Source organism: Dinoponera quadriceps, unplaced genomic scaffold, assembly GCF_001313825.1.
Source record: "Dinoponera quadriceps isolate SergipeBrazil2010 unplaced genomic scaffold, ASM131382v1 scaffold1245, whole genome shotgun sequence".
NCBI lineage: Eukaryota > Metazoa > Arthropoda > Insecta > Hymenoptera > Formicidae > Dinoponera > Dinoponera quadriceps.
The window spans coordinates 391,493-412,254 of NW_014555320.1; the positions used below are offsets into that span (position 1 = coordinate 391,493).

Consider the following 20,762-nt stretch of genomic DNA (forward strand, 5'->3'; position numbering starts at 1 on the left):
ATGTAAAATCGAACGAACTTACCAAGTGTAGTTCGATTTGAATTATGCCTGGTGTTTCGTCTGGACAGTCGCGCGCGCAAGAGAAATATTACTGCATTGTCCATCCGGACAAGATCATTTCTCTCTCTCCCTCTCTCTCTCTCTTTCTAAGCATAATTCTTTATTATAATCATTTATTTATATTTACTTATCTTTATTTATCTATATATAGAAGATTTTTTTCTCTTCTCAAGAATATTATAAACTTCATCGAAGAAAATTTAAATCCGGTTAATTTGAATCATCACGAACTGAAGTTTGTTTTCACTTAATATTCTTGATTGAAGTAATAACTTACACTGGGACATATAAACTTATATGTTACTTATTGAAACAAGTGGCATTTATACTTGAATACAGTATATATTTTTCGGCGTGTGGTCTGCGAGGAGCGAGAGGAAAATTGTTAGCGCGCGCGTGTCGCCGTAGCCGGCTCGCAGGTGAGCCGTCTCAGCCGGTCCCGTCATCCGCGATACTTTAATATCGGATATGGCAATAAATTACCTATCGACCTGGAGAAGCGACTTCCACCCCCGCGCCGCGGCCGCCCGCCGACGGCGCGCGGAGCACAGCCCTTCGCTTCGAGACGGCACGAAAACCTCCCCCTCTGCGCCGCGAACGGGCGGGGCCCCGTACAATCACACTTAATGACACTCGATGCGAGCATGTAACATTGGCATTGCGCGAGATACCGGGACGATAAGGTGCGTGTTTCGGGCCGCGTTGTAAGTTCCGCGCCTCGCTCTCGTCGAGGGACTCGTACCGTCGCCTTCTTAAGTTTCGTCCCTCCTAAAATGCATACATGAAAGTGCTCTCTCTCTCTTTCTCTCTCTCTCCCCGGTACCCCGCGACTCAACGCCGGAGATCCTTGTGCGCGAGGGTTACACGGTTAACCCCCCGTCCCGAGCGTTCCTGTCTTCCCCGCGCGTCGGTATCTTCGTTGCGTTCGCAACACGCCCGGACGCCGCCGCGTTTATTTCACTCGAGGTCTCACTTGTGTCTCTCACCTCGACACAGCGAGTTCCTGTGATATTTAGATTTTCCAATTTCTATTCGAGTTTTCTGATATCCGATCTTCTTCGCTTGATACTTATTCGGTCGCTGCATATCCAAGTGTGTTATTTTTACATGCACAGGCGTCTAAAAATGACACATTCGGCTGAAGCTCTTTTTACACGCTTCTTGCCGTTTTGGATTACGTCATTCAAGACGTTTAATTGTGTTGAATTATAAGTTAACACGTTCAATCGTGTGTAAATGATGTGATTTAAAACGGCAAGGAATGTGTAAAAAAAGCCTCAGCTAAAGTAACACACTTGGATTTGCAGTGTGTCAGGCTATCACACTCGATGACAAATTTTCCTTCAGGTCGTTCCTCTCGCTGAAGAAGCGATATGAGGTGTTACGAAACGCGACGGGAACGAATCGTAGATTGAAACGAATAAAATTTCACTTATTACCGTTCCTAAAATATGTCAAAAGACTTGAGTGTAAGCGCTCGTTGCAACAGTTGATTGCTTGTATCGAGAGTATAGCTCGAAAAAGTTCGTCAGAGAAATATATCGTGATAGTCTGTGACAGTCAATATGTTCTTAAAGATGGCTTCGTATAAAGAGGGCGGTGTACTGTTCTTTTCCCTGTTCATTCATAAATGGGAGGATGCAGAGCTCGGCTGAAAGCTATTGGCTGTCGCCTTAACAGCAGCGGGAAAGGAATCTTCGTTAGGGCCGAACCATTTTGCTCACCAAGAGAGAAAACGCGCTGCTGGAATTTGCGTACGTAATGGCCGAAATTGGACGAGAGCGACCCACGCGACCCACAAGCAGTGTGTCGTGTGTGCGCGCGCAGAAGAACGAATACACACGCCGTTCCCCATATTAGCATTTAGTCATTACCTTATCTGACCGATCAGCCTGTACTATGGCGTATCGAGCTTGTATCTCCGTTACGTCCTTCGCGCCTTCCCGGCACGCGAACGATTATTGGTGCGCCGGTGTATCACGAACGCGAAACCCCGCGCCGGGGTAGACTGCTTTTTCATTGCGCGTCTCTCATGCCAACAAATGGCGAAACGTGTGTCGAGACCGAGTATTTTTTTAATGAAACGTTACGAATAACTGTGTCATTTTCGATCTCCCGGCTACCTGGTCTCTTTCGGGTTTTACCCGGCTATGTGGTTAACTCGTAGCGTTGGAATCACGTCTCCTAGACGTTGTACTTACGTGAGCTGAAGATACACGTTGCTGATCACAGAGCTGGATAAATCTTATATTATTTCATTATAATGAAACCCTGAAAGAATTTCGAGGGTATTGTGTAAAGTAAGCGTTAATTCGAGTTGCAATATGTATTTTGGCTCTTTCCGAATGTGAACTTAAGTAGATCCATATACGCTCTATAAATCTACCAAATGGAACTCATGGACTTAATTTCAAATGTTACCTGACCTTCGGTCCTTTTAACGACAACGACAAATAAATGCATTGCTGTTTCATAACTTCTTATCAAATTTAAAGATGTTCCCGACATCTTTTTTTAAAATTAATTAAATACTTATATTTAACTTACTAATTAAATAATATAATTATAATATAACATAATAATAAATATAATATTTATTTATGTAAGAAATTATATAAATATCTAAATGCTGTATAGCATTTCGTTTGGATTTTATAAGCTTCTAAAAGAAGATCTGACGGCTGACTAGCACGTGATCGCCCGAAAAAAAGGACCGTGGTAGAAGTAAACATCGCGACTTGTACGTGCGTGTACGTCAATGTCAAAAGTCTGTTCGTGCTACCAAATCTCGTTACCATTCCGTGAGTACGATAGGCTCAATCTTTTGGCCGAATTCCTAGATGCTCCGGCGACGAAGCTCCAGCTGATGTTCAAGGAAACCGGTGAATAGACGGACGAAACCGCCACGAGCAGTCTTTAGAAACCAATAGCAACCGTGATGTCAGGTCACAATTAATGCGTATAATACTACTATCACGACCACCATATGACGATCCTATGCTCCTCTCTTTGTAAGACACATAAAAAATCGCGAACGCGATCCAAGTAACGAGGTATCTCCTTTTTCCCTAGCGCGATGTGTATCGTCACTCTATCGCTCTATTACGTCATCTATTATTCCGTCGCAATGATTTCTTTCGCGGTCGAGCAACGAAACAAACCGTCTCACCCACGCCGAGGAAATCGTCGAAAGGATATCTCAGCCGAGTTAACGTCCGTTCTCGCAAAGCGGCTGCGATATTAGAATCGAGCTTTCGCGCCTCAAAGCGGCAGTAAAATACCTTTAAATCACTTAACCATCTCCAAGGCCCCCCCGATGTAATCGGATTGGAAGCACCCGCGGATTTTCTCAATTTCCTTTTTTCCCCCCTTTCTCTTTCTTTTTTTGTAACCTCCGCCTTGAGACGCTAAACTAGAGGCAAATCCGGCACCGTTAACGAGGACATAAAGGCGAACGACGTTCTCGCTTTCTCTCTCTCTCTCTTTCTCTCTCGCTCGCTCGCTCGCTCTTTCATTTGCTTTTCTGCGCTCCCTCGCGTACTCGCAGTAATTCCATTTTACTGCACGGCGCATGCTGACACCCAGACACCCACCGCCATCAGACCGGTTCGGACCACACGATAGAAACTTCACGCCCGCACCGGGGGCAGCGTACATCGTAATCGGCTCGCTGGAATTTACTGTAATCTGGAAGCTAGGGACGATCACGATCACTTCAGCCCGGCAGATTAAGGCCGGACTGCTGCCGGCGGAGGTCCTCCCTCTCTCGCCTCTCCCGCTCATTTCGCTCTCTCTCTCGGGTCGCGTTAATGTGCGCGCGTTACTTAATGTGGCGCGTCGCGCGGGATATTAACGACGTCCGCGTTCGCGATTCAGCGCCGCCGAGGATATTTGTGTGTGTTCCGCGATTATACTGAATAGGGGATTTTTCCGCGCGTTAAATTATCCTCTCGCACCTTGCGCCCGTACGGTATCTTGCTGCGTCATGGGTGGGAACTTGGTGTGGGACTTGGCCGAGGAGTTGTAAGAGGATCTATCTCTCAGAGAGAGAGAGAGGGGAAGAGACTTAGCTCTCGATGCTCGTAAAATGTTTATCGTTAATAATAATAATGCGAGGGAGCAATAAAAGATCACGACGATGAATAGGAATAGTGACGTTCGGACATTTCTGCATCGAGCGGACAACACGCGGATCTGGTATTTCCTTGACATAATATCTCTGAATGCGCGATTCTTTCGAATGTGTATATCCTAGACACCGGGGGAATTTATCAGATAATAGAGCGCGCCAGCCGCTGGTTCATATAAAGTTATTCAACATTGTTACTTATACATTTTACCTGTCAAGCGAGCCGCGCGAAAGAGATTTTATCTATTTAGACAATTATGCTAGAGAGCAAACTTCCAGACCTCAGAGTCAACATCATATTCCCGCGATTCATTCCCATCGAGCGAGAACGGAATTCCTCGGTACAACAATAACGGCCACGATGCGCCGGCTGAAATTTGTATTATCAGGTGCATCGATCGCCCATAGAAAATGCTACGAGTGCCATTATCAAATTTCGTTATTCCGACGCGAATTTGCGTTTGAATCGCGCACAATGATTCGTCAAATCATCGTGTCCGCCGCAAACGGACAGCCGTACAATTCGTCGTGGAAACATTTCCACTCGCTTAAGCGAGTGATTCGTCCGTAAGTGAGACTTTCTCTCTGTCCGCCCTTTACTGTTTCCTTTGCGGAAAACTCTTCTGCAGCATCAATGTGTAAAAAAGGGTATTTAATTCGTTCGGGCTTAAACTAATTTTTCCGAGGCTTAATCTGTCTTTAAATATGAGACTTATAAGTCTTCGAATTCTTAGCAACGAACTTTATTCGTTTTGAGGGACTAGTAATGATCGATACAAGAAAATAGACTTCTGAATTTCTGATATCGGTTGCTGAAAAGGCCGCCAGAATCTGATGATCGCCTAAGAAGTGAAGTTTCCTCATCTGAAGATTCTAATGAAGCGAAATTGTTATTTGCTTTTTCTTCGCCGTGACGGCATAATTCACGTCCGTGGACTTAGCCGGGTCAGTAATAACAGATGACAAGTATTTCAAGTTGGTATTTCATAGTAGTTTGTGTTATTCTATACTTCATAGTAAGTTATATTATCACGCGGAGAAAAATAATTCAGAGGGACGGCCAATTTATACTGTCGCAACAAATAAATGAACATACAAGATGTTTCTTAATACTGTCCAATATTTTAGGAACTGAACTTTGAGGTCGTTTCATGAAGAAATCAGCATATATCCGTATGAAATATTTGCACAAAATAATCTTAACAGTCAACTCCTAAAATATTGGACAATATACTTAAGAAACATCTTGCAAATATTCATTTATTCGCTACGACAATTTAAAACTCCCTCAAAATCATTCTTCTCTGTGTATGGAAATCGTCTCCTTGAGTGCTGACAAATCGGAAAAAAATGCCGTTCAATATATTTCCCTATTGTTGCGAAGATTGTATCTCTGAATAGTTCAGGAACATGTCTAACACTGTGTGTAACACCCTCAAGAAATTATTCTTCTATTTGAACTTTTTCTAGCGTAACCATTGTAAATTGCAAGAATCCGCCCAAAAATGCACAGGGTTTTTTGACTAGTCACGTTTCATAAATTAACTGACTAAGCCGATTGAACTGTGTAGTGTCGAAAGCTCTGTTAGTTGACTTGGTCCACAGGTTTAGACCGACAGGCGCGGTACCAACCGTGACGTCATCCTTTCGTTTTATCGCGAGTTACGGTCGCGAGCTTGGGTAAGGTCAGGGCTACTCTCTATCGTTCCCCCCTCCCCTCCCCCGCCCCTCTTTTGCTCTCACTCTTTTTCTCCGCCGGTCCCCGAACGATTCCGCCGACGTATGTGCCGTGACCATGCATGGCCGTATCCAGGCAGCTCTCGGCGGTGACCACGCGGCGAAGGTCCCACACACGCAAACTCACCGGGTCGTCCGTGTGTCTTGTCGAGTGTGCGCGTGCTGTGTGGATGCTATGCGTGTGTATGTATGTGTGTGTGTGTGTGTGTGCATGTGGTATATGTACGTACACCTAAGTACATAAGTATAGCCATAACCGCCAACTTCGTGAATGGAAGAGCGACGGACGATCAATGCCCCCTTACGTTTATCTACCGCTTTTATGTGCGTTCGGCTCGCCGTGTTCTCCGTGCAGTCGGACTTTCTGGTGCCTCGGCATGATGTAATCGTCAACGAGCAAACGGCCAAAAGCGCAGTGCACCGCGGGAGGTAACGGGTGTATCTTGATTTTTGCCGATGGTCGGGCCGAAATCTCAGGTGAAAGCTCGAAACGTGGTCGACTCTTAGGTCTATCCAGGAAGATCTCTACTATTCGAACATTAATTGTTAGCGAAACAATACTTAAATACAGTCCAATATTTGAATACAATACAACGCAGAAACACGCTTGAATACGACAAAATACGTACAATGCAGAAATGGCAATATGTTCTATTAGCGATTAACATCGCCGAGATGATCGAAAGCCGAACGAAACGAGAACTCATCTCGAGCTCTTGGCGAATGAACGACTTAAAAACAATACGTAGGGCAGACAGGGTGGAAAATCGTAAGAACGGCGGGCAAATGAATCGCGTGAGGGCACGATGGGTACAAAGGAAGATATTTTAAGCGGTTTATCAAGGAATGATAAGAAAGTCGGGGAGAACGCTTATACGCGGGTACGTGTTTCAACCGCCCGTATTCTGCATTCGACGTTTCTTCGTTGGCGGCAACACGGAGGTAACATCCGACCGCATTGAGCAAACTCACTCGGAGAGCGCGCGCAGCCATATACTATTATAGTTTATACCTTCGATCCGCGCGGAGCGGGATTACCAGCCGCGCGGTAACTATACACATGTGTGCTTATAAACTATTATTATCTTACGGTCGACGCACGTTTATGCACTGTGTGTCGCGGTTGGTCTGATCGATGTTTTACATTGTTCTCACGAGGAAGAGTTGCCGGAGCAAACTGCGCTCGAGTTACTAAACTTCGCGGAATAATATCGAGCGCCCCTCGCGAAGCATAAACTCATTAACGATTCGTGCGAAGCGAAAAAAAAAGAAGCATACCTCGAGCGGAAGGCACACAAGCGTCGAAATCTTGCCGTTACGCCAGATGTCAACCGCGACTTGTGCTTACAAGTCAATACACTTGTCGCGCGGAAAAATGGCGATGTTGATCCATGGAATACCGATCTTTCATTCTGGTCTCACGCTCCTAATCCTGCGTCTTGGAGATATGTAGTGATTAAAATAATTGGTCCGTAAATTTATTTTCTTAAGAATCATCTCTCAAGTTTTAACGGCATATTAATTAAACAGTTTTAATAAAACAAAGTTAATTAAAGTGAAACACGATACATGCAAAATTAAAAGAAGATTGACCATATTAAAGCTGAATTAATTGAACTTAATGTTTAGTACTATTTATGCGTAATCACAAATACGAAAACGATTGCCGATATTACGTTATTAATTATATATTAACCAAAATATTCTTACGGTTTTAACAAAAAGCGAGAAGGTGATAAAAGAAACTTATAGAAATATTAAATAAAGATAAAAATAAAAAATATACTTATAGAAATATAAAAAAAATTGCAAGATCATTGATCGACGAATTTTCCAGAAATTGATATATTAAGTACATAATTTCTGATAAAATTGTTGAAATATATGACAGCATAATTTGGCTATATTGTACGCGCTATATTTTCTTTCTTGCCTCTTGGTTATACATAAATTATATATATATGCATAACGCCGCATAAAGGGAAATTAGTCGAGTGAAGGACAGAGGAGAAAGAGAGGAAGTTCGTAAAAAATTTTTACATTTCGGAGACGCATGTTAGTATTTTGGGGTTAGTTCGAAAGACCGTTAGTTCGAAACACCGAAATTCTTGTGTATCTCGTCGTCACAATTATTTCTCACTCTTTAAGTTTCGCTGTGGAAGTAAGGTAAAAAATCCTACGTGAATAAAGGCTCCTTTTCTGTACATATATCTCCAAATAGACACAAGGTGGAATTCTGTTTTAGAATAACAACAGGTTTGACCTAAACGAGGTAACAGGTATAAGCAGGTAACAAGGAACGCGACTTAGGACTAAAATTCTAAGAACAAGAATAAAGCTAAGAACAACGCTTTGATTGTTTACAAATTTTGCCGACTCAACTTTTATGCATTTTGCTTCTATTCTTGAGATCACGTTTATGACATCTTCCAGTAGTAGTAGTAGTCTTCTATACCGCATAGCTAAAGTCAAAGGTTCAGATTGATTCAGGTCGGCTACGACAAGCAAATGGATTTTCTTCTAAGTTTCTCTTTAAAATGATCCTCTCTAGAACAATTATTTGCAGGTAGACTCTCTTCGGCTATGAATCTTCGCTGTTGTTCAAAACGTTCCGGTTTTGAGCAAAAAATAGTACTTGTCGCAGTGTGTCCAATGTTAATGTTGCAGGTGAAAAATTGGTCTCTATTTATTATCAATTTTAGATAAATCTCTACGGAGTCTAACGTCCTAGGTTCCTGTAGCGTAGGAATCTTGTCCGAAGGAAAGTCTCGTACTTTTAATTCACATCTTGCTCCGTGGGTGTTCTCTTTGTAAACAGAAAAAGTTCCGCAATCGAAGAATTTATACGACTCATTCGATCTCAAGAAGCTAGCTTTTTTATCTTTTGTTGGACTATTACTTTTTGGAATTAGTCTTGGTGTTTACATTCGTTCTTCGAACGTGAGATAGCCGGCCAGCAAGGTATCTTCTAGATGCACAAGGACGTCTCTGAACGTGTCTTAAGCTGCCGGACCTTCTTCTTGCGTGGTAGAGAGACACGCCACGGCGGAGCCACATCGGTCCTCCCGGGTCACTCTCTAATTGCGACTAATTTCGTTAATTACTGTAGAGGCACCGCTCAGGCAGGCCACTAATTCGGGGGTCCAACATTGTGTCTAGACCTTAAACAACATTCGCGGATCCCGCCGACCGAATCGTCGGCTTCTTCTGTTCTCTCTCCACCTATGCGGCTCCACCAATTAGACGGTTCCATCTCATCTCCGACATTTTTGCATCTCCCCACGAATTGGGCTACGAATTAGGCCGTTTCCGCTTCTCTCTCTCGTTAATGTGTGTTTAAGGACAGTTATTGAGAGCGCATTAGCGGTGGACGCGCGCGTTTCATCTCGTCCTCAACGCGTTTCTTCCCTTTCCTCTCGATCAGGTTGTTAATCCTCTGGTCCTCAAGTCGTTTGTCAAAAACCTCAAAAGGAAACGTCCTATATACGTTCAGATAAATCAAACTAAATCAATCATAAATCTGATCGTTTTGTGATGCTGAGAAACTCTCTCTAGCTTTGTCATCCGGGTTAAGAAAAACTGTACTTTTGACATTTTTTTCTCATATTTCGTAAATATTTTTATTCATCAACCAGCAAGAATCAATGGATCGAGCTCTGTTAGAGAAAATGCGTGTATTGTAATATACCAAAAATTTTTTTAAGATAAATCAAAATTATTAAAGATAACTGAAATTAGTTCTCACTGAGTTGTAATGCCAAATGTTTTTTTATAACGTATTTCTCTCTAACGGACGTTCGTTTATCTATAGTAAGTTTGATGTTATATCAATTGATTTGAAAGTAAGTTTTAGAAAAGTCATATTGAATAGGTCACTGATAAAACGGAATATCGCGTTTATCTTGCAAGAAAGTAATTTTTTCGTATTTTGATGAATATTTCGAGTAGTCTATAATCATGATTATATATTTATTATATTATCAACATAAATTTTTATATTTTCTGTTATAATAATATTATAATGTCATATAAATGTATGTAACGTCATATTGGTTTCATTCCAATGTTGGAAGTTGGAATCTGATTTCGGAAAAATCATTAATTAGTTTCGGATAGAGAGAGAATAATGTATAAAATTGAAAAATTAAGAAAATTATTCTTTAATAACGAGAATATTATATTTTTAGTAGAACTATATATGCAATCTTTTCGTGTAAACAAGTGTTTGTCCGTTCAATGCTACATAATTTTATTTTAAAAACGTTAATTAATTAACATGTTAATCAACATGTACATGTTGAAAATACGGATTTTTTCAAAACAAGAATGTTCTTTTTTCCGTGTACTGCTGATAGCAAGAAAACACGAAATTAGCACGAAGGATTTACTATACGTATACCTTCTGGCAGGTGAAAAAATATCTACATGACCATGAGAGCTAACGAATGTTGTGAGAAGAAGAAAACTTAAAATTTGCATCTCTTTGGGAATAATTAACGGTCAGGTCTCTGGAACGAACAAAAACTTCTATTGACCATGTTAGATATGCTATTTAGAAATCAGTGTATCTTTCTATGCTCTTCGCTTTTACGTAGAGGAATGCGCACCGTTATTAAAAGAATCCTCTGACCCGGAACTTTAAGATGTTCGAAAAATTTTTGGAGGTTCTATTCTCTCAACACATTCAGCGCGTATGACACGATTCCGCACTATTATTTGGCCGTGGAACCGCGTCATGCGCACTGAACGTGTTAAAGCAAATTAGTGAGAATATTTCTAATTAAATCGATGAGAGGAGTATCTCATTGACAATTAGTGAATATTCACTGATTTTCACTAATTAAATTGATATAAGAAATATCTCACTAACAAATAAAGAGTATTCACCGATTTTCAGGAATCAGTGAATTATCCATCAGAATGTTTCGGTTATTTTTTCTAGTCATTCTCAGCCGGAATGATTAACGTTCAACGAATTATCGGTCGCAAACAACAAAGTAGATTACGTGCCGCGCATGATAAATAGAAACAGAGAAGTTATACTTCAAATCGAATTAGCTGACGGTTACGCGGAAGATGACAATTCGAATTCTAACTGACGATTTATCGATTTCTACTTTGAGAGTACTATATTATCGCAAATATAAGCAAATTACATCTACAATTGGTTCTTATTGTCTTTCATTATTACATACATCGTTTGTATTTTACATAATATATTTCATTATTTGTAATTTCCCTCTAAAAAGAATTCTGAAAACATGTTATATTAGGCGCCGTAGACGAGAGAAACTTCATAAAGAGGGTGAGCCAACGTCAAGTCTCGGGAACGATACCGGTGTACCTTTAAATGATGCTCCAAGAACGGCCGCCTGCGTTCACGGCCTAAGTTACGCGGATAGAAAGAGAGATAAGAAGAAATCGACGGTCCTTCTTTCTCGACATCGAGGAGGGCTGCAGTCCGCGGCGCCCGGCTGTCTGCTAGGTCCGGTTTCCCTCCCGTTCGAAAGTTACGACGTGGACGGCGAAGTGTCCAGGCCACGATTCTCCCTGTCTTTTCCCTCCGCCACCACCCCCTCATTCTTCTCCTTACCTTTTCTTACCTCGTCGAGCAGCGACGTCACCCTCTCGGTTGGAAGTCTCCCCGATATCCCGCGAAGCTCGCGTTTACCTGGCAACCATCGCGCGCTTCGCGTGCGTCGCGAGAATCGTCAGGCGATCGGGCCGAGAGTGTGTCCTTCGAGTCCTTGAGGGAGTCGAACAGCCCCTCGTCAGGGCGCGCACTCGATGCACACGCGACGGGGGAGGAGGAGCGGTGGGAGGTGGAGAAGCGAAGAGGAGGAGAAGGAGGGGTGAACCATGTGCACGCACGTGAACCAGATAATTTCCCACCGTACCTGTCCTTGGGGGACTGTGCGAGGGTGAGGTCAGGTTTCGGCCTGCTAAGCGAGAATAGAAGTACAGCAGAATTATTTGATCATTTTCACTTTCTCTTTCTTTCTCTCCGTTTATTCCTATTTTTTTCGTTTTTTTTTTATATGTGCGCTTCGTATAGAAAGTTGATGGTATTAATGTTTCGCATCCCGTCGATGTCAGGGATATGTTTTCTTTCCATCGTGACGTCTTGCTGTGAAGGGAGGAGGAGTCTATTCAGCAAACGTCAGGAAACAGTAATATTTCAATGTCATAATTTCCAATTCAACAATATAAATGCAATATAACACATATTGCACACAACATTGTTGAATAGGATATGATAACATTGATGTAATGTTACTGTTATTTGGTGTTTGTTAAGTACCAGGCTCGAAATGGCGCTTTCTGCAGTGTACAAATGCAAATATTCTGAAGAATTATTCTTCGTGAGATTTATTTTCTCTTCCCATTCTCTCGTTCAGCATCGTTACCTGCGAAGTGGCTCGTCCTATTCGATCACTCGTAGATGTTACATACAAACGGGGTTAACGAATAAGATTCGGGGCGCGATTTCAACATTACTTGGTGGAAAATACAATGGCAGGTGCATTTCGTGTGTGTGTGTGTGTGTGTGTGTGTGTGTGTGTGTGCCGCTAATAATTCGAGAAATTTGAAATTTGATTTGTATCGGTCGAGAGCGTAGGGACAAAAGTTTTGTGATGCGCGCGACACGAAGAGAACCCGATAGACGAACGCGCTAAGCCAAGTAGCTGAACGAGCTCGTTTCGGAGCTGGTTTTTACGTTGCTTCTTCTCACCGTCAGCGAGAGATCGTTGGCTACCGTGTCGCTGTTTAACTCTTTGTAATATTTCTCATAGTCTCGAGCCTTCGGTCAGCTACTCTTCAGTGACTGCGAGGAATGCGTGGAGCCCGGGCGCATACCGGGGGAATCGCGGAACGTTTTGACGACCCCATAAAACCGCGCGGACGAGCCACCTCTCGACGCACACTCCACTGCATCTCCCCTTGCTGCTTTGTATGTTTCTTTTTCTCTTTTTCGATCTTCCCTTTCACGGACGTCTCTGAGCGAACACGACATAGATCCGATTACGTGATTTTTGGCGGCAACCTGTTTGTTCCGGATAAACAATTCAGGTAGTTGAGAAGGTCTCAAGGAATGCTGTTATTTTTAAGCTAAAAGTAATCAATCTACGCGACAACTTTCCTCGCTTATATCCAAGTAGCAAGCAGGTGAATAAATTTCGCAGACAATTCATTCAAAGTTGGGTTGTGTGTGGTGAGGAAATGTATTTTAATTATTTTATTCGAAGGAGGACTGTCATTTTTGCGTTCATTCTTTGATTTGAAAAACGTTTTTAAATTTATAAAATACACTTTTTCGTGAATTTGTAAAATTTCTTATGTTAATTTACGTGCTGTTACCTTTAATGTCCTCACTTTTCCGCCAATCTCCTTCCGATCTCTTACCATTTTTTTAGTAATCTACCAAAAAAAATAAAATTGCTTCCTTGATATCTGCATGTATATTTTTTCTCACGAATCTGAAAGACGTTAAATTGGGTAGTTTTGACTCTTACATCAACAATGATACTTCTCACGAAGTATTTCAAATATTGTCGCACGAAAAACCGAGATGTTTATCGTAATAATTATTATTCACTCGTAACAGAAAGAAAATGATAACAATACTGTAATTCAAAACTTCACAAGCATTCTCACCGGATACACCTCCAGAGTGTGCCGATGTAAATTTATCTATCCTCTCTACAATAAAAAAAATAATATTAACTATTCGTTTAACTATTTATTAATTACGCTTGTAATTTGCGAGTAGATTTGGATATTCGAACCGGGCGATGATTTCGTCGGATGGACGAGGGCGTCCCTTTAGAATCGCTTTACGAGTATCGTGTATCCTTTCTCGAGACACCTGGCCGAAGGCCGTCCACGTTCCAGAATCCTGAAAGTGCAGTAAAACTGACCAAATACAGAACTAGGATCCTTTTTCGACGCGGGAGATAGGTTCGGTTGGGAAGACTCCTCTTCTTTCGGCCCATCCATTCACATGTGTGCCCCTTCCTCGCCCCCTTCGCTCCTCAAACTCGCCAGTTCATCCCTCCGCGATCATGACCGTTCTCTTTTGAGCAACTACCCTCCAGCGACCGATCGCACTTCGACTATCCAGAAACGGAAAGATCCCAGTCACGAAGCTATCATAACTCATAATTATCCGGAATACATTTATCGCGTGTAACGGATCGATTGAATCCACCTATCCGCTACAGAGTCGTGCCATTTTCTTATAAAAAAAAACTGTCCAACTTGAACGCACGCACTGACTCGGGGAGTCCAGCGTAATAGACGGAATAAGGATATATAATTTCCCCATTTTACAGAAACCGGGTCCCGTTGTCGATAATGCAATCTCGCTTATCTCGTCCGTTAACAATGGGTTGTCCCAATCAAGCGGCTCTAAAGGAACAAATAATGGATCGTTAGACGGTAAAATGTCCGGGTGATGTCCCACTCGTAGTACTATAATCAAGCCCGAATAAGTACATAGAAATGCGGTCTAAGAAACAAGTCTATATCTAGCTTATGAGACACTAAGCTCACCTAGAGGCCCCATAGAACTTCACTGTCCCTCCGCGAAGACCGGTAGGAATCGCCTCCCTCGCCTCTCATCGTTGTCGTTTGCGCAAATAGGCGTCCATCGCGGACGCCACCGCGCCCGGTGCAATAGCCGTCGTCATTGTCTCGGAAGAAAGACCGGTACTTGCTTGCGATCTTTTTTTATTTATCTGATGACGGCACTCACGCAACACCGGGGTCTCCTTAGGTACACGCGAGTAATCAGTTCTTCGTTGGCGCGCGAGGACGAGGCGGTGGATGTTTGCTCGGGCTCTTCACATAGTGACGTCGGTCTCTTCCGCTCGCAGGTGTGATGAGAGGTCCGAATAGTCTGTCCGATATCCTGCATTTCATCATTTCGCCCGCCTGTCTGACTCGTCTGTCAAATTTGTTTCCATCATTGTTCCATCTTCGGCGGGACTTGTTGGTTTTCATGATTGAGAGTATAATAAATGACAGGGGTTTAACCGATAACTTGGGAAAGCTAATACAAAAGAACACTTGAAACGAAGAGGGCTCTATATGTGGGTATTATTCATAGACGCTATGATAACATAGCGGACGGTAGAGCCGAGTACTCAACGCGTCCTCCTCGCTATCATTGTCCCGTGATCCTTGGTGTGTGTATGTCGAAACGTCTCATTAATCTCGAACACAAGCCGCTCACCGATCCATCAGAGACTTTTATCTCGGATTTTATCACTGTCCAAAGAACACGCGATCAGCACAGGTCCCGGAGACGCGTAAACACTTGCCACGATTGTTACCCGGTCCCGGCGTCTTGTCGGAAGGTAATCAGAAAAACGAGAGACAGAGGGAGGAGAAAGAGGGGGCGAGAGGAGGGAAAGAAAGAGGAACGACGCGGATTCTTTCGGTCTCGCGCTCGCGGCGTCATTGACGTCTCCCGCCGGTCGGAAATCCTGGATCTTCGATCGAGCCGCGCGGCAGCAGACGATACGTCCGGACGGGTAAATGGCGGCGGAGAGAGTGAGACGGAGAAACACCGGGGGGCTACTCCCGTCTCCGGCGAGGAGAGGAAAGTTTACCGGAAAGATATCCGGGAAGTCGCGCGGACCGGCAGGCAGGAGAGAGCGGCAACGCGCGCCTCTTCCCCCACTATCGGCCACCACCAGCGTCGTTCTCGGCTTCTGCGCTATCGCGACGGTACCGCGTCTTCGAGGTACACACCAGCCGGACGCGGTACTCGTGTGTGGCGCGCGCTCGTCGTCGCCGCTGTCGTGGTGCCGGCGATAGTAGTGGTGCGCCGGGTGGTGGTGGCTGATAGTGGCGATGGTGCGATGGTGGGGCGGCCGCGTGGATGTGTTGGTGCGAGGACGGCGCAGTGGTGGCAGACCGGCCGGTGGGAGAGGTTGATATCTCCCCACCAGCCCTTTGGCGCAGCATCCCGACGCAGCCACGCAAAACACGCCCAACGGCTGTGGTTGGCCGCGATCCGTTATCGTCGCCGCTCAATCCTCATTTTATTCAGCGGAGAAGGGAGCACGGCGCGGGGCATGCGTTAGTGGTGGTTAGGGGGGAGATAGTGGGGGCACCGCCGGGAGTACCGAACGCACTCGCTCGGGCCGGCGGAGAGGGGTGGCAGCCGCAGGTTGCGGAGGGGCGGGGATGCGAACAGTTCGGCAGCGCAACCCGACGTGGCCACTTCGCTGTCCGGCCTTTCCTTCATTAAAATATTATTCCGTGCGTGTAGAGAGAGAAGAGAGAGAGAGAGAGCCCTCGCCGTCGTTTTCACGCCACTATCAACGCACTCTCGCCACCCCCTCGTCGCGGGCCTCACACGCTCTCGTTCGCGCTCGTCGAGGGGCTGCTTCGTCGCGCGGACGTGTTGTTATTTATTATTTCCTTCGCGTTCACCCGTGCGTACGTTCGTTCCGTCCGTTCATTCGTTCGTTCGTTTCCTTGGATCCAATCAGACAGCAACAAGGAGGGCCAGGAAGACACAGGAGACACATCTCGTCGTCATTGGGAGACGAGACAATCGTTGAAATGTGTGCGAAATAATGGCGAACGAGTATGGGTGTATCTAGTGCGTGATTACGTTCGGTGTGGGTTGGTTCGTTTGGTGTCAGGTCGCGTTCGGTGCTCGTGAGGTCATCTCGACGGAAGAGATCCTCCTGATTGGCTTTGGATGGGCACTGTCCAATGTGGCAGTAGGAGGACACGTAGTCCTAATTGAATCCTGCGTGAACGAGCTGGCATCTGGAAAAGTCGAGTAAGGTGCATTGTGGCGTACGGTCGACTGCTCCACCAGTATATCCATCGGGTGTTCGGATGGTGAACTCGCTCGTCGGTTCACGGACGGTCTCGAAGACTGTGTGTTGTGCTCCAATATCGTTCCTCTCTACGTTCCTAACGCGCTTCCTCCGTCCGTGGCTCTTCGACTCGCGCAGGATACCAGTGGAAAGTGCCGGACGCTTTTGTTTACCAACGAGTCCCTGCGAGGAAAGAGAGTCGTGCGCTTAGAGAATACAGTGAAAGATCCAGGGTGCAGTGCGACTGCCGGCTAAGAAGGAAATCGACAGCAAGCGGGATATGAACCCAGGTACGTGGTGATGTTCGAAGGTTTTACGGCACGGAGTCCCGGGATAAGTCAAGCCGCTGTGCTCCGATCGTCGTCGTCCCTGCCTATCACGATGTCCGCGCATAGTGTCGTCTCCTTACGCTGCGACAGATATCGGTTGCGATTGCAAGTGATTGGTTTCGCGTGTTCTTAGTGTAGTAGAGATAGTGGATAGTTGGCCCGGGGCCTAAGTGAATCCGCGCAGAACAGCTCGGCGTTCCCGGTCAGTGCGCGAGTCCCATGAAAATGCAAAGTGAAGGGCTCGGACTATCCCCCCGTCACGCCGAAGGTGTCTCGTGTAAGCTCATTCGTAGGAGTCCATTAACCTCCGCCGACTCCTAGCTGTATCGAACGAAAATTAGCTGTTGTCAGGCTCGAACTCGCCCGCGAGTCAAATTACTCCGGCCTCGGTAACCCTGCTGTACGTACGACCCGCTGCATTATGATGATCACGGTCGGGACGAGAAGAATAGGGAGGGAAGGAGGGGGAGAGAAAGAAAGAGAGAGAAATTTTGCAAGTGCGAATTTGCACGGTAAATGTCAGGCATTCCGAATCAAGGCACTCGACCTGGTGATGTCGACGCTGGACTAGCTAGTGTACTGATTTTCGTGTGAACCTTGTGTCGCGAATCAGTGCTCCCTTCTTCGTCGTTTCCCGCTGCAAAGCTGCGGAGGGCCCGTCGACGGGAAAAGGCGCGATCCGTCATTGCTTTACCTCTGTGAGTCACCTCGCGCAAGAAGTCACTTTCTCTCGGCGTTAGTCCGCGGTGTGCATCGTCCAGGATGAGGACTGTCCGGTGCATTCGGACGGACGTGTCGAGGTTATTCCTGGCTCCGGGATGGACATTCCTCTCTGGCTTCTCGCTGGTGGTGGTGGTGACAGTTGGCATGTGACGTGCGAAAGTCCAAGTAGCGCCTAAGGAGCGCCTTCTTCTCCTCATTGCCCCCCTTCAGCGGCTGTAATTGAGCACGTTATAGTAGTTTCGAAGTTTCAACACGTTGCAGTTAGCGCAGACTTTCGCTGGGAATTTCGGAACGTGTCGTCGAGAGAGAAGGAAAGAAAGAGAGAGAGAGAGAGACTTTCGTGCCCCTCGCTGGTGTCGCGATTTCTTCTCGCGCCGATCAACGTCACACGCCAATGGCGAGACTCGGATCCTGCCCGGAACCAATTTGCCTCAAGTATCAATCATCGGGATTGTCTCGCGGAGATAACGCACGCAAAAGTTCTCTCAGTTCAAAATTCACCGGCGTCTCCCGGTGACAACGTCTCGATGACCCAGATAACCGTTTAGTCATGACAGGCCGAATGATCAAACCGTCACGAGCTCTGTGGGAAAAATGCGCGCGTGTGCCTTCGCGTTAACGACATTCGGTGTCGCGATCTTCGCTTGATACCTAAGAGCGTGCGGACTCGAGTTAGCTCGTAATAACGCACGCGGTTCACCAGCACGAGCGGTTCGCGTGCGAAAACGCTTCGCGCCCACACCGCAAATCCGCACGAGCGAGGGGCGGAAACGCGTGCGACACGCCAGATTTCGATGCGTAGATAAGGGGAACCGGTATTAGGGAGGCCGTCCGCGATACGCCACTCGCCATTTAGATATCGCACTTTTGTTTGCCAACAGCGGGAAAGCGCGGCGAAGACGCCGGGGGAGATGCCTCTTCGTCCGGTAACGACCGCTCGAAACGTCAAATCTGGTTGCGCCGTGCTCGAATCCACGATAGATGTAGCGTGCGGTGCTGTCAATTTTGATCGCCCAGGTACCCTCTTTCAGCAGCCGAGCTTGTGCCTAATTCTTAGCCGTTATTAAATCAATCATTTGCAGCGTCTGATAAAGCCGTATTACTCGATTAGTGAAACACCCCGGGTAGTCGGTATTGACAGCACTAGTAGTAAACCTATAGTGTTTTACGCTAAATTGTAACATCGTTTCGAGCGACAAGCGTTTCAAATATATTCAGACCTAGCAATTCCTAAGGTTCAAGCGTGATTGCGGCTTTTGGCAGCGCGAGTAACGTCTTTCGTCAGAAATTACGTTACGTCTTATCGATTGGAGCGAAAGCTCACCACACCTATTGTGGATCTGGACTTACGCGTGGATCGCGCGACTTCGCGAAGGGAAATTCGCGAATCTCGTGAATCCGACCGGTGATTTTCTGTATTCTCACTCGCCGAGTGCGTTAGATCCTTCGAACGAACGAAGCTCCGCCGAAAGAGTTATCGAGTGGTAGAATCGTGAATTCAGCCGTGTATGTGTGTGTGGGAGAACCGAGAACGCAGTTCGGAGGTGCGAGAATTCGACGTAGTCGGCGCTAATTCGGGACGAGATAGTTCCAAGTGAAAAAATCCCGCTTGTATCCGCGTCGCAATCGCGAACGGTCGTGTCATTATGCAGAATGATGTAATGAGGCACAATGTGCAATGCAAACGGTTGCGTTGTCGCGCACAACGTCGATGCGACCGAAATTATCGCGGAAATTCATCGTCCGGTCCGGTCGGATCCCTCCGAAAAATCGCGAAGCTTGTCAGACTGTCACCAAGTATCCGCATCCGCCAAAGTAGGAAATAATTGCTATGTGGTACTGGCTCAGCAGTGACTTTTAATGAACTTTCAATGAATAGTACTACGGCACACAGTATAAAATTTAGTGTCACAAATGGTCCATTGAAATTTCTGTATTACACGCGTTACCTTAACATGGACTATGTGAAAAGGAGCACAAATTTGCATTGAATTGTATCGAATTAACACCGTATATTCACCTTGTTAACATATGATTTTTCAACATGCTCGCCTTATTGAAATAACACAAGAATTTGAGCGAGCCACTTGCAACGTCAAATTGTTCGCTACGAAATACCGTTGGGCAAATATCGCTACTGAGCCAAAACAATGCCGATAGTTATTTCCTATTCGGACGGATGCCGACGCTCGCCGAAACGGGGAAAAGTGGGGGTTTTCCGAAAGGATTCGACACGAACCTGATACCTGCGAGTCGCACAATAGTTGCTGTCAAAACAGAGGATCGCTTTGTCAATCTCTCGGGTTTAAATGTGCCGGTGAAATTGCGACTTCCATTTTTCGCAACGTACGACGCCGATTGCAAATTCTAATCGCGTTTCCTCGTCGCTAGTATCCTCGCTTTACCATCGTCGGCTTCGTTTCGTCGTGTTAAGCTACCGGACGAGCGCTAAGTGTTAGGGAAAAGGTGTATACGTATCTGTCGCTCCACCCATGGCTCGCTTCTTCAAGGAGCCACTAGCGCCCGAGTCCGGGCCTCTCGCTCAGCGGGGCTTCCGTTTACGAGGGTGGGACTTGTCCACGTTGTAGCGAAGGTACCGACCCGGCGATGAGTCTAATTAATCGTGATTAGCAGGAACAAGTGCTCACTCGGACACGCGTCGCCGGCAATTAATCCGGTGCGTGCGAGCGCAGTGCTTTCGCGGATAAGAGAAATAGACGGGGAAATAGACGGAGACAGACACAGATGGAGATAGACGGGAACAGAGAAGGAAAGAGAGAAAAAGGGCTGAAGGAAGGGAGAGAATTTAGCATCGGGGTCAACGGTGTCGCGTCGCTGATACTTCTCGTGCGTACGTCGCCACGATTTATTCCCGCGCCCACGATCCACGATACCGCGCTCGTCGGCGACTAATTAAACGCGATTGATATACACGAGGAGAGC

The 20,762-nt window shown here is 45.7% G+C and overlaps 1 protein-coding gene across 4 annotated transcripts in view; it reads left to right on the plus strand.

Annotated features, from left to right (window-relative positions):
- Positions 1–20,762, plus strand: part of LOC106743815 (zinc finger homeobox protein 3-like) — a 406,062-nt gene that overhangs the window by 206,345 nt on the left and 178,955 nt on the right. The window contains exon 1 of one of the 4 annotated variants that reach the window (XM_014618020.1): positions 17,032–17,057. The exons of the other annotated variants lie outside the window; for them this stretch is intronic. The gene's annotated coding sequence lies outside the window, so the exon portion shown is untranslated. Of the gene's footprint in view, positions 1–17,031; positions 17,058–20,762 lie in introns of those variants that run through there. 4 annotated transcript variants of the gene reach the window in all.